Genomic DNA, 16,721 nt, shown 5'->3' with positions numbered 1-16,721 from the left:
TTTCAGACTACAATTTTTCCATACTATGATCTGTCAGAAGGATTAAAAAATGTTCCTGCTGTACTTTTCACTGGAGAGGAGGAAACTGAATTCCAAGTCTGTTTTCAGAAGGAAAAGCCCAATGCAGTTGCACTGACCTCAGCCCCCAGAAAAGGACTTGTTGGTTGCCTCCAGTCTGACCAGGTGTAAAGGTCCACCTGTAGCTGGAAGGGGTTTCCTCCAGGGCAGAAGCTCTGCCAGGGAGATACAGGACAGCTTTCTGATAACCACCCTCCATGTTTTAAGGGGCTTGCAGGGGAGAAATGGGTCTTAAAGCGTTAATATTGTGGAGAGCTTTTTTAATTCTGTGACCTGTACGATAGGCTTTGGAAACATGGGGGTCTCCAGCTACAATACTTATTGAGCACTTCAGAATTCAAAGGAAAGGCTGCTTGTCCTTTATCTGTTAGCTGGGAGATCTGTAGCATGTGTTTGGGGGCTAAAACACAGATTGACTGCAGAAAACAGTGCTCAGGTGGGAGTCTTTGTGGGTAGTTTGCGTAGAATATCCAATAATAAAAACAAGTTGGTAATTTGAAGAACTGTGCACAGTCATCTTGTTCGTGTAATTTGGGCGTTCCACTCTAGAGCTTACGTGGTTTGGGGATGTCCTCAGCTTGGTCCGCGTACAATAGCAGAAGTGAAGAGATCTGGTTGAATTTGTTGCTTGTCTTTTTAGTTCTACTTAGATCCATGTATGAATAAAATAGGAGCTTCAGTATTTGATTTTTCTGTTAGTTTACCAAACACTTCTTGCCTTAAAATTCTAATTAAAACATATATACAGAATTATTATTCCATGTATATTTGTGTGTGTGTATATATAGTAGCAAGGCTCACAAAGTACTGCATGCTTCTTTATGGAAAGGTTTGTAAGTTACCTGTAGTCACCCAGATGCATTTGCTGTTCCTGACTGCTGCATTGTGCTGTCGCGAATGTGCGCTTGGTTTCATTGTTAAAAACTAAGGACTGATCTTATGTTCATAAAATGTAAGACACCTTTAAATTTTTTCCTTATTCTGCAAAATGAGGCAATTATTTGGTCTTTCCAGAATGCTGCTTCCTGTGGGTGGGTATCAGTGGTGAGTATGGCCGTTAGCGCGGCTGGCGCTGGTTCGAGCATCATTAAATAGAAGCCTGCTGACACTGGCCATTGATCCAACCGGCAGCACAGGGCCTTTGGGCCACAATATTTCCTCCCCCATTGCTTGCTTCTCTCTGGGGATAACCAATTGGAAGAAATGACCCATTTGCCTGGAGTTTTTAGAAGCAGCGGGCAGTTTGGTGTCAACTTCTGCTAGAAGGGCAAAGGATCACGCAGCGACCCATATCTATCGTTGGCTTTCTGTCGCTGTAATACTTGGACATCCCTCACAGAGCCACAAATTCCGGGCAGACCTTGCGAAACTCTACCAATGCAGTATTTGGAAAGCTGTCATCTTGTTAAAGCTGTTGCAGAAGGGTGATGATTGTTTTGAGCTAGAATCCCCCGATTTTTTTTTTGAGTTCTGCCGTTTAAATTATGAAATGCTTATGATGTGAAGCCGTCTATTTATGAAATCGCATTTTACTTGAGAACTGCTTTCTTTTTTTCTCTGAGAGTGCACAGGTCAATGACAGTGGTCCCAGATGCATAGAAACAGATGCCATGCAGTTAACATCCACAGGATGGAACACCTTGCTTTTCATAGATGCCACATTCTTCCCTTTTATTGTTTTCAGTCTTTGCTCAAATGTTCTCTCTAAATGGCATCGATTCATCTAAAAACTTCCACAGGCTTTTGTAAAGGCAACTTAGGTATTCTAGTACTGTGTGCTGTCAGAACTTTGCGCATATTTTGCAATTAATGATTTATATTTCTTTTCTATAAGAAATTTGAATTAGAAATAAGATTTTATTATTATAGTGGTACTGAAATGCCACAACCGTGATCAGAATCGCATTGTAAGTAAGTGATGCATCTGTATGAGGACATTCTCTGTGTTGAGCACAGTCTGTCTTATGATTAAACAAACTTGTGGTAAGCTGCCCCACGCTGAGTTGGAGCACTGGCAGTGGTTTGTAGGTGTAACTTCCAAATGTGTAACTTCTGCCCGCTTTATGGGGCTCTTGTTGGAATTTGGCCCTTTATTTCCTCCTGACTTTTAATTTTTGACTTTATATGGACCATCAGACTACTGCAAAAAGAACCACAGACTGTAGTTTGATTTTATTTCACAGTAATTAAGCTTGAACTTTTGTGTAAGATACAGTCCTAAAACACATCTTCCTTTTAAACCAGAAATTCTGCAGTTCCCATCAGCTTAAAATATGGTCAGCATTACAACTTTACATAACTTCATGATTTTATGTAATGAAAAGCTGAAGTGTAAATTCTGTTTATTTGACTGCATAAAGCACCTCAGAGTTTAAATTGCAGTGAGATCGATTGTGTTCTTCAGACCTCTCAATAATTGTCTTTATATTCATTCTTTAAGGTCCTAACTAAGTTACAATGCAATATTTCATACCTGACATTTAATCCATGAAAATGTCTTTGGAGATGCATTATTCCCTTAAAATCCTGTATGTATACCCTACAATGACCATACATTGCTGGAGTAGCATCAGAATCATTTTTGGTCTGCTACAGATGTAAATAGGAGACATGCATGCCTCATTTGAAGCTGTTTAATCTAATTGCCATATGACAAATGTGTTGTCGTGGTCTTGGGGCTGTTTTCTGTTGAAATGTTTGTAAGAAAAAACAGCAAACACGAGCAAAGAATCAAGCTCCAGCACGAACTAACATTGTGGCTGTTCTGATTGATGCAGTATTTTGGGTAGTATGGAAGTGAATGCAGGGCTGTTTCTGAGCTTGGTCTGTCCAGATGCGTTAAGGTATGGGGGATTTGTAGGTCCGTCCTCCTGTACAGTCCGTGGTGCTGTGTGACTGCAAGGGTATTGATACTTGAAGCAGTTTGGGGGAGGCCGTGGTGTGAGCTCACCCTGTGGCACGCTCTCTGCTCGCGTGGCACCCAGCCATGCTCCTACCTGGTGACAGACCGCAGAGAGCAAGGTAGCTTCTGCGCGGTGAAGTGAGGCTGACTTGCACTGTGCTTGCTTTTATTACTGAAAGGCTGGTGATGGGGCCTGCTTGGTTATGCTCAGCATTCCTAAACTCCAAGTCTTAAAGATGTATGGTGTAGGAATACCTATTCTATTGGACCCCGTGGATGCCCACATTTAGACACAATAAAGGAACTTGACTATTCACATGTACTCAGCATTTATTATGTGGATGTGGGAATTGCAGATGCTCTTAAACTGGAGATCTGAAAAAATCATTTGAGTACTTTTGGAAAGCCTGATCCTGCTGCTCAGTGTGGGCAACTGTGGATACTCTCTACCTGAACAGCCCTCATTGTACAGGTTGGCTGTAATTATACCTGTTTCCATTTTATTTCTCCATGCAACTTACATGGTACTGGTTTCCATCATGTACCAGGCACGTGTTCGCAGGCATGATGCTTCATAGCAAATTGTGTAAGTGAGCAGGAGTTGTAGAGGAGTCCAGCAACTTCAGAGCAGCATGCAAACCCTACGTCTTTTGCCCTTCTTGTATATTCCTAGCTCTGTTTTCTGCTGTTTCTGGAGTGTAGCCAGTTCCTACAGTACTTATGGCTTTTTTAATTTTTTAGCATTCCCAGTTTCTGTGGGATCCTACATTTCACACCATGCTTAGCTTTGAGTTCTGCCTTTTACCTTTTAGCTCTGCCCCATCCTGTGATTTTTTTTAAATACATTTTTTTTTGTGCTTTGACAATCTTTCCTTTCAATGTTATGCCCTTTTCACAGCATCTGGCTTGGTAACCTTGTACTTATTCTCCTAGTAATTTTGTGCCTTTTTTCTCTTGTGTTTCTGCTGCGTTTTGAGGATGATTGCTTTTGTGATTTCTTTCTCCACCTCCTAGTGGGACATTACCATCCCTTTCCATTCAGAGAGTCTGGCAACATGGAGAACTACTTCCCTGTAACTGGGACTGCAGCGAAGTTGGACTAGGAGCCTCCAGTCCAAGCAGGTTTTGTGTTACTGATGTGGATCAAAAGGATGCATTACAAAACATAATTTGCACATGAAAGCTATCAAGAAAATTGAGAGCCACAGTATGCAGGACTTGGAGTGGAAAAATTTGTCTGGGTGGAGATCTCAAGTAGGCTCAGCATAGCGTGAGATTAGATCTTAAGCAAACACTCTTGTGAAGAGTACTTGTACAGCATGACAAGTAACAAAGCCGTTACCCAAAGAATAGCACCTTTTGCAGTGATTGCTGTAATTTGGCTAGTACTGGTAAACTTGCTGTTTTCTTTGTATTTTGTCCGTTAATAATCACTGCAGACCAAAGCAAATAGTGGTTTTTCTTTCTTTTTTTTTTTCCTGAAAGACAGTTTTGTTGATAAATGTGGACTGTAGGGGAAAAAAAAAAGATTTTTTTGTAGTTGTGTAACATACATATTTCTCTTTGATTCAGCACTGAAGTTTAAGAACAAATGAGGATCCAGGCAGTGATTATTTATTTATTTATTTATTCCCTTGGAACTTCTTTTCATTGTTGCCAGCAAAGATAACTGCATGTTTGGTTATGCTTCCATAATGTTTTTTATTAAAAATTCCAGTTTCTTTTTTCTTTTTTTTCTTTTTCTTTTTCTTTTTCTTTTTTTTCCCCACAACAAGATGTCATAAGATAAGGGAAGGAGCAGTGTTTTGCAGAATCCTATTTGTTCTGAGATGGATGTCATCTTCCACATAGATGCCAATACACAAATCCTGAAATGCCTTTAACTTTCCTGCCCATGGCAGGGGGGTTGGAATTAGATGATCTTAAAGGTCCCTTCCAACCCAAGCCATTCTGTGGTTCTTGAATCTGCCTGTGAGACTGATACTTAAATTGCTTATGCTCACCTACTTTTTTAAATCAATATTTCTTGTTCTATTTACTAATACAAAATTACTGTTTCTATTTTTGGCTAAAACTTTTTTTCTTTTCTTTCCAGTTTCTAGCAAATTGCTTCTTTTGATTTCTCAGGCTTGATGGGCCACTGGCATTGGCAGGTGGTGGAATGACACAATGCAAGATGATATGCCAAAGTAGTTGGGCATCACTTGTCATCTTGCAGACAAGTGAGGCAGAGGAAATAAGAGAATACATGAGTCTCTCAAATATGCAGGCGACAAAATGACATTTTCCATAGGATAGAAATCTCTCCCTGTAACTGCCTCCTTCCATCTTGTCCCCAGAGCTGTTGAGTTTCTTGTGCTATTTTATCTACACCATGTTTGAAGTACTGTGAGTACTATCCTTGAAACATTTTACCTGTAATAAATAGCTCATAGGTCCATGTGTTACTCACTTAAGATTGATTGCATTTTGTAATGCAAATAAGAAGCCGTTAATTGTAGTGCAGATACAAATGATGATTAGTATTATGGCCTACATTAAATGAAAAGCATATAAGCATATATCTTTGTATAAAGAACTGCTCAGCTCACCATGTTTTCATAGTTTCAAACACAGGCAATCTCTAAGCACGGGAATAATCCTGTGCTGTGTGGTCAGAAAACAAGCAAACTCAGTAATTCATCAAGTTGTTCAAAAGCACAAATGCTCACACGTGGATTTAAGGGGGAGCTATCACTAAACACTTTTCTTAATTTTCGATTCCTCTAGGACAGCATGATGAGAAATCCTTAGCAAATAATTCCCTTGGATTACCATTTTTTCCTGAAGTCAGAGATCTACCGAAGCTTTATAAAACCCATTGCATGACATCAGTGCAAATACCATGCAGGAGGTGGAAGAGCAGCCTGTGGTACTTGTTTTTTTTTACCTACCTCTGAAGATAAGCAGTATGCTCTTCCCATGTATGTGCAGCAAGCATTAGGGAAGAGGCACGTCCAAGTTCAGTAAATCCTGCACAGTAACAGTTTAGCTAACTTGGAAAGCTCCAGGGCTGCTCATTCTCCTCCTGTGAGCTGCTCAGTTGAGGAGCTCCTCTTCTGCATGCTCTGTTGTGGAGGAGACAGTGACCTCTCCCAGGTTAAGGAGAATGCTGCTGCGATACTGAGAGAAAGGAGTGGCCTAGATCAGAAGGGGGCGTTCCTTAAAATACGTGGTGTTGTCAACAGATAAACTTCCTAAGGATGCTTTTGTCTGGGTGTTACAAGGGTTGTTCCAGAGGGTGACTTTGAACAACTCATTGTCTCCTGACTGCCTCGCTTCTGCTTTAAGCAGGCAAAGTTGGGTGACTGAGGTTGAGCAGGATCAATGTCTTCCAGATTACCCCTTCCTTGCTACAACTGCAGTCTGTTCCTTTATTGTGAAATTTGCTTTATCTGATGTAGAGGCCTAATATTTTTCAAGATCTGTCTGCCGGTGTGTCTGTTTCTGTAGTTAACTTATACTGAAGACATTTTTGAACAAACTTAAGTTGGCAGGAAAAAAACAGTGCTCTCTGTTGTTTTTCCTATACTGCATTGTCTTCTGTTTGACAATAGTGGAAACAAACAAACAATCAGCTATTTATGTTTGATAAATGAATCTTGCAGTTCCTTCTGTTTTTCTCCAATCTAGACAGTTATTAAATCTGTAGTATCTGCAAGTATTTCACCCCACTTTTATCACAGGAGTATGTGCACACCAAAAAAAGTTCATTGCAGGTTTGTTGTTTATGACGTTATCTCATCACTGACTGAGGCAAGAATCTTGCATTTTGGGTCACTGCAGGTTTCCTGAATGTTTCCTTACAATCATGTTGTTTTTTAATGCTTTGAAATGATGCTGGTTTAGAGAGGGAATGGCACAAGTACTGTAGCAGTGCACATGCAGGGTTAGCAGTTGCCGAGTTAGGCAGTTAGCCTCACCTAACCACAAATTTTACTTTTAAAAAATAATCCATTGCAGAAGGAGCAGATGTTAATTTCACGTGTTGTGGACAGCCATCCTGCAGCAATGTATGTATGTATAAAAGAAAAAAAAAAAACAAAACACAATTTAAATGGATATTTTTCATGTGTGTTTTAAAGTGAAGCTCAGTTACAGAGTTCCTACAACCCACACGATCGGTGTGTTGGGTCTTTGTGGCCAAGTGGCTCAGGCTGCTCGTGTATTGCCAATGTTGGACATTAAGCTTGTTTAGTATGAAACTATAAATCTTTGCTGGTTTTATTTAACACGTAGTTTCCAATGTAGCTTTAGCAGTTGTGTCAGGGGAGGAGGAGTAACACGCGATGGTCGCTAGCTGTGTTTCCGTGGCTCTGCGCGGAGGGGAGCGGAGCATCCCATGGCACCGGCTGCAGCCTTCCTCCTGCGGCCGCAGGCGAGAGCGCCTGCTGCTGTGCCCCCTTCAAGGGGCTGGGAGGCTGCTCCTTCCCCTCTGCACCCCTCCAGCACCCCCAGTTGGGACCTTAAAGGTGGCATCCCTAGCTCTAGCAAACGTCGTGTCTTCCTCTGCAGAGATATCACTTCTAGATGTGTTTTGGTAGCAGGCTTGTGCATGCCACAGGGAAGTTTTCTCTGGTTCCCACGCGGGTCTCATTAGGCAGCCAAGGAGAAAATCTTTCATCTGTATCAACCTAACAACTGGCCAAATTTATCCCTTAATCATGAGGATATGTAAGATATAGCCTTTCTATATACGCATATTAAGCCTGCTGAAAATTGATGCTAAAAATATTCCCAAAAATATTAAAAGCAAATGGAGAACTTCTAAGGTATTCTTGAAGTAAACTACGAGTTAAGAATTAGAAAACCCTACGGCCCAGTGAGGAATGGATTTTGTGGTCTCTTTGTACTGTTAAAATTTCTTTTGGAAATGAACTCCCACTGTCTAAAATACCATAACATTTTACAAGTTTGCAAAAGATGAAAATGTTACCAGATGTGAAGTTCAAGGAGCAAGTTAACTACTGTTGTCAGATGGAAGTGCTCTTGCTGCTTGGTTACTTCTCCTTACCTTCTCTCCTTCTGTTCCCCGAGCCCCTAGTTTTACATAACTGCCCCAGCTACCAAACTGCTCATCTCTTCTGCAAATAAAACAATATTTCACTCAGACAGGAGGAGGGAGATGTCTACGTATTGCACGGTGCAGATAATTAAGTTAGTGGGTGGTTGGCTGGCCAAATTCTTATCAAAATGGATGATCAAACTAAATCCTGTAGTTAAATATAGTTTACTATTAAATACACATACAAAAAGCAGAAGAGAAGTTGCTAATAACTGACTCTAATATACTGAAAATCTATTGAGGGCATATGAAAAAGGTTGCTAATATCAGCCAGTCTCACCTTAGTGCTACTGCAATGCTGCTATTTTTGCTGTAACTTTTTTTTTTTTCATAACATGATTCAACTGTATAAAAGGTTTATGGATTTGAAGCACATCAGAGGTCATTTCCTCCTGTGACTCGCTAATCAGCGCTGTTACTTTCATATATATACAGCAGGAACTTTCAGACAAAGGCAAGATTAGTAGCTAAGCAGACAAAGAGAAAATGGAGGAAAATAATAGTAGTGGTGAGTACATGCATCAAGTAAGTGTGGCCCAATATTTTTATGGCCTTTTTGATAGATTGCTTTGGATGCTTCTGGGCAACATTGAATGCAGCATTTTTTATCTCTATCCCAGAAGGATTATTCCAATGGTTCACCTTAGATTCTGCACAGAATATTACTTTGATACTGTAATAGCTTTGGAAAAGCTCTCCTTTGATGTCAAGAGCTGTATGGAACTGTTCTTTTGATTAAGAAACACTTACACACTTGAAAAACCTAATAATAGATTTAAAAAAAAAAAAAAGGAAAAGAAAAAAATCATCAATTGTGCTTTATTAAATTAGATCTATAGGAGAGATGCAGAATGTGTGTGCATCTGTATCCCCTGTCTTGTTCTGTTATCTTTCTGTTGGAAACCCTCACAGTAGGTCTGTCTCTGTCGTGAATATCCCTGGAGCCTGTTTCTTTTCTCCCTTCCCTGTTTTAGGACTCTCCCCTTTCTTCTGCCCTTGAATGCTTGCAGACTGAACAACCTGGCTGGCAGTCAGATTGTTATATTCCCCTTCCTTCGTCCTACATTGAAGGATTTATTCCATACAATAGCAATTTAAAACCCAGCCTGGGCCATACTGGGAAATTTTCTTTTTACTAGCAGTGGGCATAATTGAAGTAGCGGCAAACAATTTAACTTCACCCCCCCATTTGCAGTCAGTGCCGTTTCATGGGGAACAAAACAGGTACAGAGTGGTGTGGAGGTGCTGAGCCGGTGCTGGCCGTGCCTGCAGACCGAGCTCAGGCTAGGTCTGAGCTGCCTGACGCAGCCCCGGGCCTGTGGGAGAAGCCCCCTGCGCTGCTGCCATACCTCTAGAGGACGTCCCATAGTAGAGCAGCTCCTTTTAGCTCCAAGTCATGCTGTGCAAGAGTGTTTAGGAGTTACTAAATCAATTTGCCAGTTGAGTGGGTGTTGAGATTTGCTCTGAAAACAGATTGAAGTTCTTTATTCTTAATATACGTAAAGGCATTTTTGTAACGCTTTTTTTCCCCCCAGATTTGCTCAGGGAATGCACTGCTCTGTTTATGCAAGTTAATGTTTTAATTATGTCAAGATAAACTTTTAAGAAAACTTACTGACACTGCCTTGGTGGGAGAAGAGGGAGATTGCTCCATTTTAAGCAAGGAAATCGCTGTTTTTATTCTGCGCTCTGAAGTAGGCTTTTGAGGGTGCCAGTAGGTTTGGGTTACATTGAATCCAGAGGCGCTGCCTGAAAAAGGTTGTCAAATACTGGGCTAAAGTTTCAATTTTAGGTGTAGGAACACACAGTACATCAAAGGTGGCAACTTCTATAATTTTAACTAAGGAAAACAAAAGAGCTTTATGGAAAGAACTGTATGCTTGGGCAGATCAAGTGTTTGTCAGCAAAGGAAAATTAGGATGGCAAAAGTGTTAGGCACAGAGTTGTAAGAACAGTTGTAAAGACGAGTGAAATGATTCTTTTTATTTATTTTGTTGTTTCCAACTTCATGTGCCTATTGGAAGAGTTTTAGCTCTTCCGTGCTCAAGGTTTCTTAGGCTGTTAGACCCCTGCTGCTGCACGTGGAAGGCTGGGGGTGGGAGTGAGGAGGCAGTTCACGCGTTCACTGCAGAAGATGTGTTCATCTGGCTGCCTCGTCATCCTCGTTCACAGGGAAAACCTCTTGGAGAGCCTTCACCACTCCCTTCAAGTCTTTTTACCATATTTCTCTATCTAGCAGGATACCTTTCCAGACTTTTGAGGTGGGTGGGCATCACTGACCCCAGCTTGGCTGCTGCAGAGCAGATTGAATTCAGGCGCTCCAAGGTGGATCAGCGCTGGGGATAAGGAGAGGCCTAATTGAGGATGCGAGGCTCTCAAACACCAAAACTTGCCCTAAGCAGTGTCTGAGGCTTTGCTGAACACCAGACAGCAAAGCAGACTTACATATGTCTGGAATCTGGTTTCAGGAAGCATATTTTGCTATGTTTTCTTTGCGGTGCTGTGAGCTGGTTTTGATGGCGCATAGCTTGATTATAACTTTTGCAAAGACCTGCCTTCTCTGGAGAGAATAACTTCAGATTGGAAACTACATAGTTTTCTTCATTGCATATAGTGAATGCAAGTGATTTTTCAACTGGATTTTAATTTAATGAGGGATATTTTTGAGAATACTATAATACAACATAGCAGAGATTGTTTGAAGGGGCTTTGTTAATATTTTACTTTTGAAAGCATTGTTAAATGTTTACATAGCTAAAAGAGCATCCTTTAAATCTACTATTGGATATTGCTTTTGTTCACAGTTGAGAAGAGGAAACAAAGCAAGAATGGAAAAGCTAAAAGGAAGTAAATATTGAGAAGCTTTAGATATTACTCCTGGCCTAAAAGAGGTATAATATTAAAGTGGAAGAAGAATGAAATGAAGGAGACCAGGAAAGGTACAATGCTTAGAAAGACCTAATTAGTCTGAGAACAATCTCAAGCCACAAATAATATTCTTTTCAGCCATGTGTTGACATATGACGGATGATCCCAAGACACTCACCAAGAAAAGAACCAGGCGTGAGCCTACATGATGAAGTGGGAAAATGTATTTGCTTAGGAGACATTTAGCCAATAGCTCAAAGACTATGAAGAAATCGGAAGTAATAACTGCCTGGGTACTTTATCGCTGAGGATTTTATCCATACAAAACCACAGGGACTTAAGATTTGTAGGTCTAAGAGATCACCTGTAGCCTTGCAGTACTGGCATGTTTAGCAGTAAATAGAGATATAACTTTGCAGGAGTCATCATCCTGCAAAGGGCAGAGGCATAGCATGTCTCTCTAGTTATATGTGCTGTCAGGTGGGGATGGAAGTAAGTTGAACCGAGTTGGTTGTGTACTGGCTGCTCAGAAGAGGAGAAGCATTGCTGCCAAATGTTGCTGTCTCCAGGTTTATTGCAGTTTGATGTGCAGTACCGCATGTGACATTTTGCTATTTGTGATGTGTCTCCGTGCTGCCCCTGCTCCTAAACCTGGACGTGAACTCCCAGCATTTAAGAAATGCCTGGTATTAAAAATATGATGGAAGGGTTGTCAGCAGCTTTTATTTCAGTTATAAGCGTGTTCCTCATCTCTCCTTCTTTGGCTAGTCCTGAGGCTTGTCTGTCAAAACCTATTGTCACATCAATGTTAATTAATATGCCAATTTGGAGGTATGTGTTTAAATGGTATTTTTAATTGCTAAGTGTTTTCTTCCTACCTAAAGCGCACATATTGACAAGCATTAGCCCTAAGCTTCCAGCGAGCCAGAGATGAGCAAAGCTGAGTTAGATCTATGTCTGGTGGGATGAGAGTTAACACGGACAAGAACCCTGCCAGGAACTGGTTAGTTTGGGAGGAACAAAGGAATTACCCCAATTCACATGCTAAAATTAGCAAATGGAGTTGGATATTTTATGATGTCTTGGCTGTGTAGCTTTCCTGGAGATAAATCTATGATGCCCCCTCAAAAGCATCATTAGTGAGTAACACTGCCACCCTTACTCCAAAGCTCTAGCTGGGTGTCCTATCTAACTTTATTTTCTATTTTCTCTGGACATTCAGGGTACCTCTTTTGTTCCATTTTCAGCCCACACGCTGACACAGCTCTCTCCCTCTCTCTCTCTTTCCCCTTACACTGTTGTTTAAGCATGCTGTAAACTTATTCATTCCCTAAAGGCAAGAGCAGCTATCTGAGCAACACTTTGTCAGCATAATACATTTACAGAATGCATATTTATGAACCTTTGAGCCTTTATTGTTCCAGAGGGCAAATAAAAAACATGAAAAGTAGCAATATAGTGTTTCAAAGGTCCCTCAAGGAAAACAAAAGTAGTTGAAAATAAATTTAGAAAAAAAAGTTCTTCTTCAGAACAGAACCTTGAATTAGCACATACAAAATATGGGCTGGTTAAGACTATTCTTTTCTTCCATCTATCCCAGACTCTCCTAATCCAAGTTTAAGAAATTTTAAAGCTTAAAAACATTTTTCAAGCTTACAAAATAGCATAAATGAAGTAGATTAGACATATAATAGTAAACCAGAGATTGTTAAAGCAGCTTGTTTGGCTCAATTGTAGTAAATACAGCTTTTAAATGGAAATGATTGTTTTCCTTAGAAGCTACAAGATCAGTGTGCTATGTGCCACAAAATTACTGCAGATAAAAGGTAGCTGGAGGAAGCTGGAAATCAATAAAATGCCCTAATTGTTATTTTAATTGACTCTAGGTTCTTATTAACTTTACTATGTATACATCAAGTTTTAAAATGAATGGGTAGCTACTCATTATTGCTTATAATAAAATAAAGCTGGTTAGCCAGTGTTCATATTCTTAGATGTGTCCATTAGTTCAATTACAATTAAAAGGTTATTATACCGATATTCCTAGATTATGCCGCCTAAAAATTAAAAAAAAAAAAATAGTGCTGTCTCCCTGCAGGAACAGGCTCGTGTTTTAAAAGGAGATATGTGAGCATGGCTGCCTGCAGCTTTCATCCAAAGCACAAAGTGAAGGGTGCCCACCAACAGAACGCACAGAAATTTGACTTAACCCGAATCTGAAGTACTAAAATGAAGGAAATAGCTTCAGCAAGCAGAAGAAAATAGAGTCAAAGATCCAAATGGTCAGAGAAGGTAGCAAGTGCAGACTTTTAGCTCTTCTACAGCAGTGAAGCTGTAGGGATTTGTATGTTTTGCTTTAGGGAAGAGTGTCTAATTGTGCTTTCTGCTGTAAAGACTTCACAGCAGTACGGACGATGGAAAACACAACTGGATGTGACCTCTGTTACTTCTTTTGGTCCAAGGAGATCCATAGAGCTCCTGCATGGAACAATGCTGAGCCCTCTTGACAGGAGAAGCTGTGGAGCTCTGCCAGAAGGTACTGGATCATCTGAGTGCAGGGGTGGGGCGGGAGCAGGAAGGTTCGTCTCCTGAATCCGCTGCAGTTTCACTGGGGGAAATGCTTTCCCAAAGGGATGGTGGATGCATGGCTTATCAGTTGTCCGCAGCACCCAAAGGCATGCTCTAAAAGCATGAGTGCCTCAAAGGAGACGTGTCCCAGTGTGTTCGTATGGCTTGCTTTGCTGCAAGCATGAGCTCTGATGTAGGGGCTTTCCATGCAGAGTGTTTTCTCAAAGGTATCGGCTCCGTTGTAATGGCACACCAGGAAAAGGTGAGATGGTTCCCACGTGAAAACTCAGCACTGCACAGTGCCCAAGCAGGCAGGGAACACTTCAACACTTTGAGCAGTTTAACTTCCATGCGTTTGGTTATTTTCAGTAGTCAAAATGCAACTGAATTTGTAGATCATTCCAGTGAACGTACTTTTACCCGTTATTTACAAATTACCAATTTTCTTCCTGTCTTTCCTCAAGAACCTTATTGTTCTGCTTTCTGTAGTTCTGGACTTTGAAAGCCCGGAGTGAGTTTGCCTCTGTAAGATGAGATGCAGTGAATTGTGGTAATGCTTTGTGAAACACGAGAGCATTTTGAAATGTTATGATCACTCAGGAGTAACTGCATAGGCAAACCACACCTACCATGGTGCAGTGACTTATATATATCACATTTTAAGTGTCACTGACAACGGTGTTTTGCAGCAAAACATCTGAATTAGCAAATATTATTTAAAAAATAGAGAACGAACAAAACCAAACGTCTTGCCAGTTAGAAAAACAACTTGGGCTGTGGTGTGTTGCTTAATTACATTGTGAGGATTCACTTGGCTGGGGGTAGGCAGGTTTCTCTTTACCTTGTGCTGCAATTTAAAAAAAGTTTAATTTGAAATACGGTGTCTTTTAGGATGTGCAACCTCCTTTATAAATGCACTCTAAGTATAAACGCTTCATATCCAAAGTGCCCTTTCTTTTTCCTTTCCTCGGCCAGAGAAGGCAGTAATGGGGAACGGGGGGGGGGGGGGGGGGGAAATCCTTGGCAGACATCTACCAAGAAATGATGTTATCAACCATCACTGCTACAAATGCAGCCCAGCATCAGCAGGGCAATGTGACACAGGAAACTGAAGCAAGGTGAATGCCTGGTTCCTCTCGTCCAGATTCCCGTAGGCCCCCTAAAAAATAATAAACAAACAAAAAGCCCAAACCCTAGCTGTCATTTAATTAACAAAGGGGCCGGCAGCTCTGCTTTTTACTCCCACTCTTGCTGCTGCTCATCCAACCTAGGGCTGTGCCTGTTCTTAGCAAAAGTGGAGGCTCTTGGAGAAAAAAGTGCTGTGAACATTCAAATTTTCCTGCAACCATGAAAACCACCTAAAGTCATAATTTAATATAATAATAAAAACTAATTAAAAAAAAAAGAGAGAGAGAGAAATCTCAACTTTTCTATTTCCTAGCTTTCTAAAAAGCTTTTCAAAGCTGGTTTCACCATTGTGAGCTCAAGCATAGATTATTCATCTTCCTGACCCATTGCAAGGAAGACTGATATAAGAAGAGACCCTTGAGTTAGAAAACCGTATGACTACATTGCCATCTGTAAATTGCCTGTACATAACAAAAGTGTCAGGATGCAAATAGGAGCCATTCTAGATCAAAGCAGGAAAAATATTAAGATATTATCCACAAAATATCAAGTGAGTGATGTTCATGATAAATATTTTAAATCCAGTAAAAGGAAAAGTTGATAGTAATCTTTCTGTTTCAGTAGTTGTTGTACATTGTGGTTTCAGAGTTCCAGTTTACGTGAAATTTTGTTATAATTAGAAATCTCTAACACACAAAAAAGAAAATCAAACATTTAACGTTATTTCTAGGTTCTAAAGAAATTAAGAAATCGTCATCATATTTGTAATTTCCTTTTTGCAAAGAAATAGCAGAAATATGGTAAAAAGGCTATGTTATCACTGCAAATTGGAGACTACTGACTTCCTTTATTACAATGAAATTTGCTCTTCTAGGAACTTTTCTTTTGTACTGTTTGAAAAAGTTTAACTTCTGGAGTTATTTCTTTATTTTCTTTAAGTAAACTCTGACTAAGAATTTAAGATCTTGAACATTTGCAATGGAAAATGAGTTCTCTCTGAGGGTCAGATCCAAAAAACTATGGCCAAAAAGCAGAAACAGCAACATTTGTGAATGCGTTAAGTAAGGACAAACCAAAGCCTTTTAATTTACCAACTATATGTTTTGAGGGCTGCTATACTGTGACCATGTTTAAAAGTTTGTAACATGAATAGTATCCAGGATGTTAATGTTGATAAATACTTTGGGACAGAAGCTTCCTAAACCTCTCTAATGTAATTGCGTGTCAGATTCAGGTGCCACGGTGAACAAGTGCCCGGTTTGCTGCAGGTTGCGCAGGCTGGGTCTCGTAGGCTACCCACCAGATCATTGCTTTGCTTCCAGTCTGCCATGAGCCCTGGTTCGTATCACCCTTCTGGTCTCCATTTCTTGCTGTACGACAAAGCTGAAAACAGAACCTTTTTTAACTGAGTGCTTCCTGTATCCAGCCCCTGACAAAAAGTCATGTAGTCATGTTCCTTTAACAAGAGCCAAGTTTCTCTGTGCTCATAATTTGGCTGTGCATTGGTGGCTCTTTTTTTTTTTTGTTTGTTTAAAATAAAAGAAAAGGTAGTTGAGAGGTTGGTGTTGGAGTTGGTCCAAGTCCTAGAGCTGCCTGCCATGATCAGTGGTTAGCTGAAGCACCCTTCGTGTGTGCCGTGTTCCTAGCTGAGAGGTGCTGCCTGCACTCAGTGCTGCTCAGGCTGGGTCCTGCTTCACTGCCTCCTCTTCTCAGGCCGTTTGAAAGAAGTGGGATCTGGCGTAGCATTAGCAAGGATTGGCTGGAGGCTGCATGCCAGATTAAAAGGGGAAAACAGAAAAAAAAAAAAAAAAAAGTTACTCAAGAGATGACATCTTAATTTGAAAGATACCATGCTGGTTTTGCTGAGGACACAGCAATACAAGACAGTAAGAGCCTAAGGTTTTAATGATATTATGCACCTAAGAGATTACATAGTCTGTAAAAGTGAATTTCACCCTATAAAATCATTTTCCTGGCAATGCTGGTACCAAGATAAATGACAGCCTCCAGTGCTTGTCAGCTCTGTGGGCTTGGTCCTCTGGAGTGCAGCTGGAACTGCCGCACCAGGAGGTT

The sequence above is a fragment of the Anser cygnoides genome, chromosome 8, assembly GCF_040182565.1.
Source record: "Anser cygnoides isolate HZ-2024a breed goose chromosome 8, Taihu_goose_T2T_genome, whole genome shotgun sequence".
NCBI lineage: Eukaryota > Metazoa > Chordata > Aves > Anseriformes > Anatidae > Anser > Anser cygnoides.
This window is presented reverse-complemented; position numbering follows the sequence as displayed.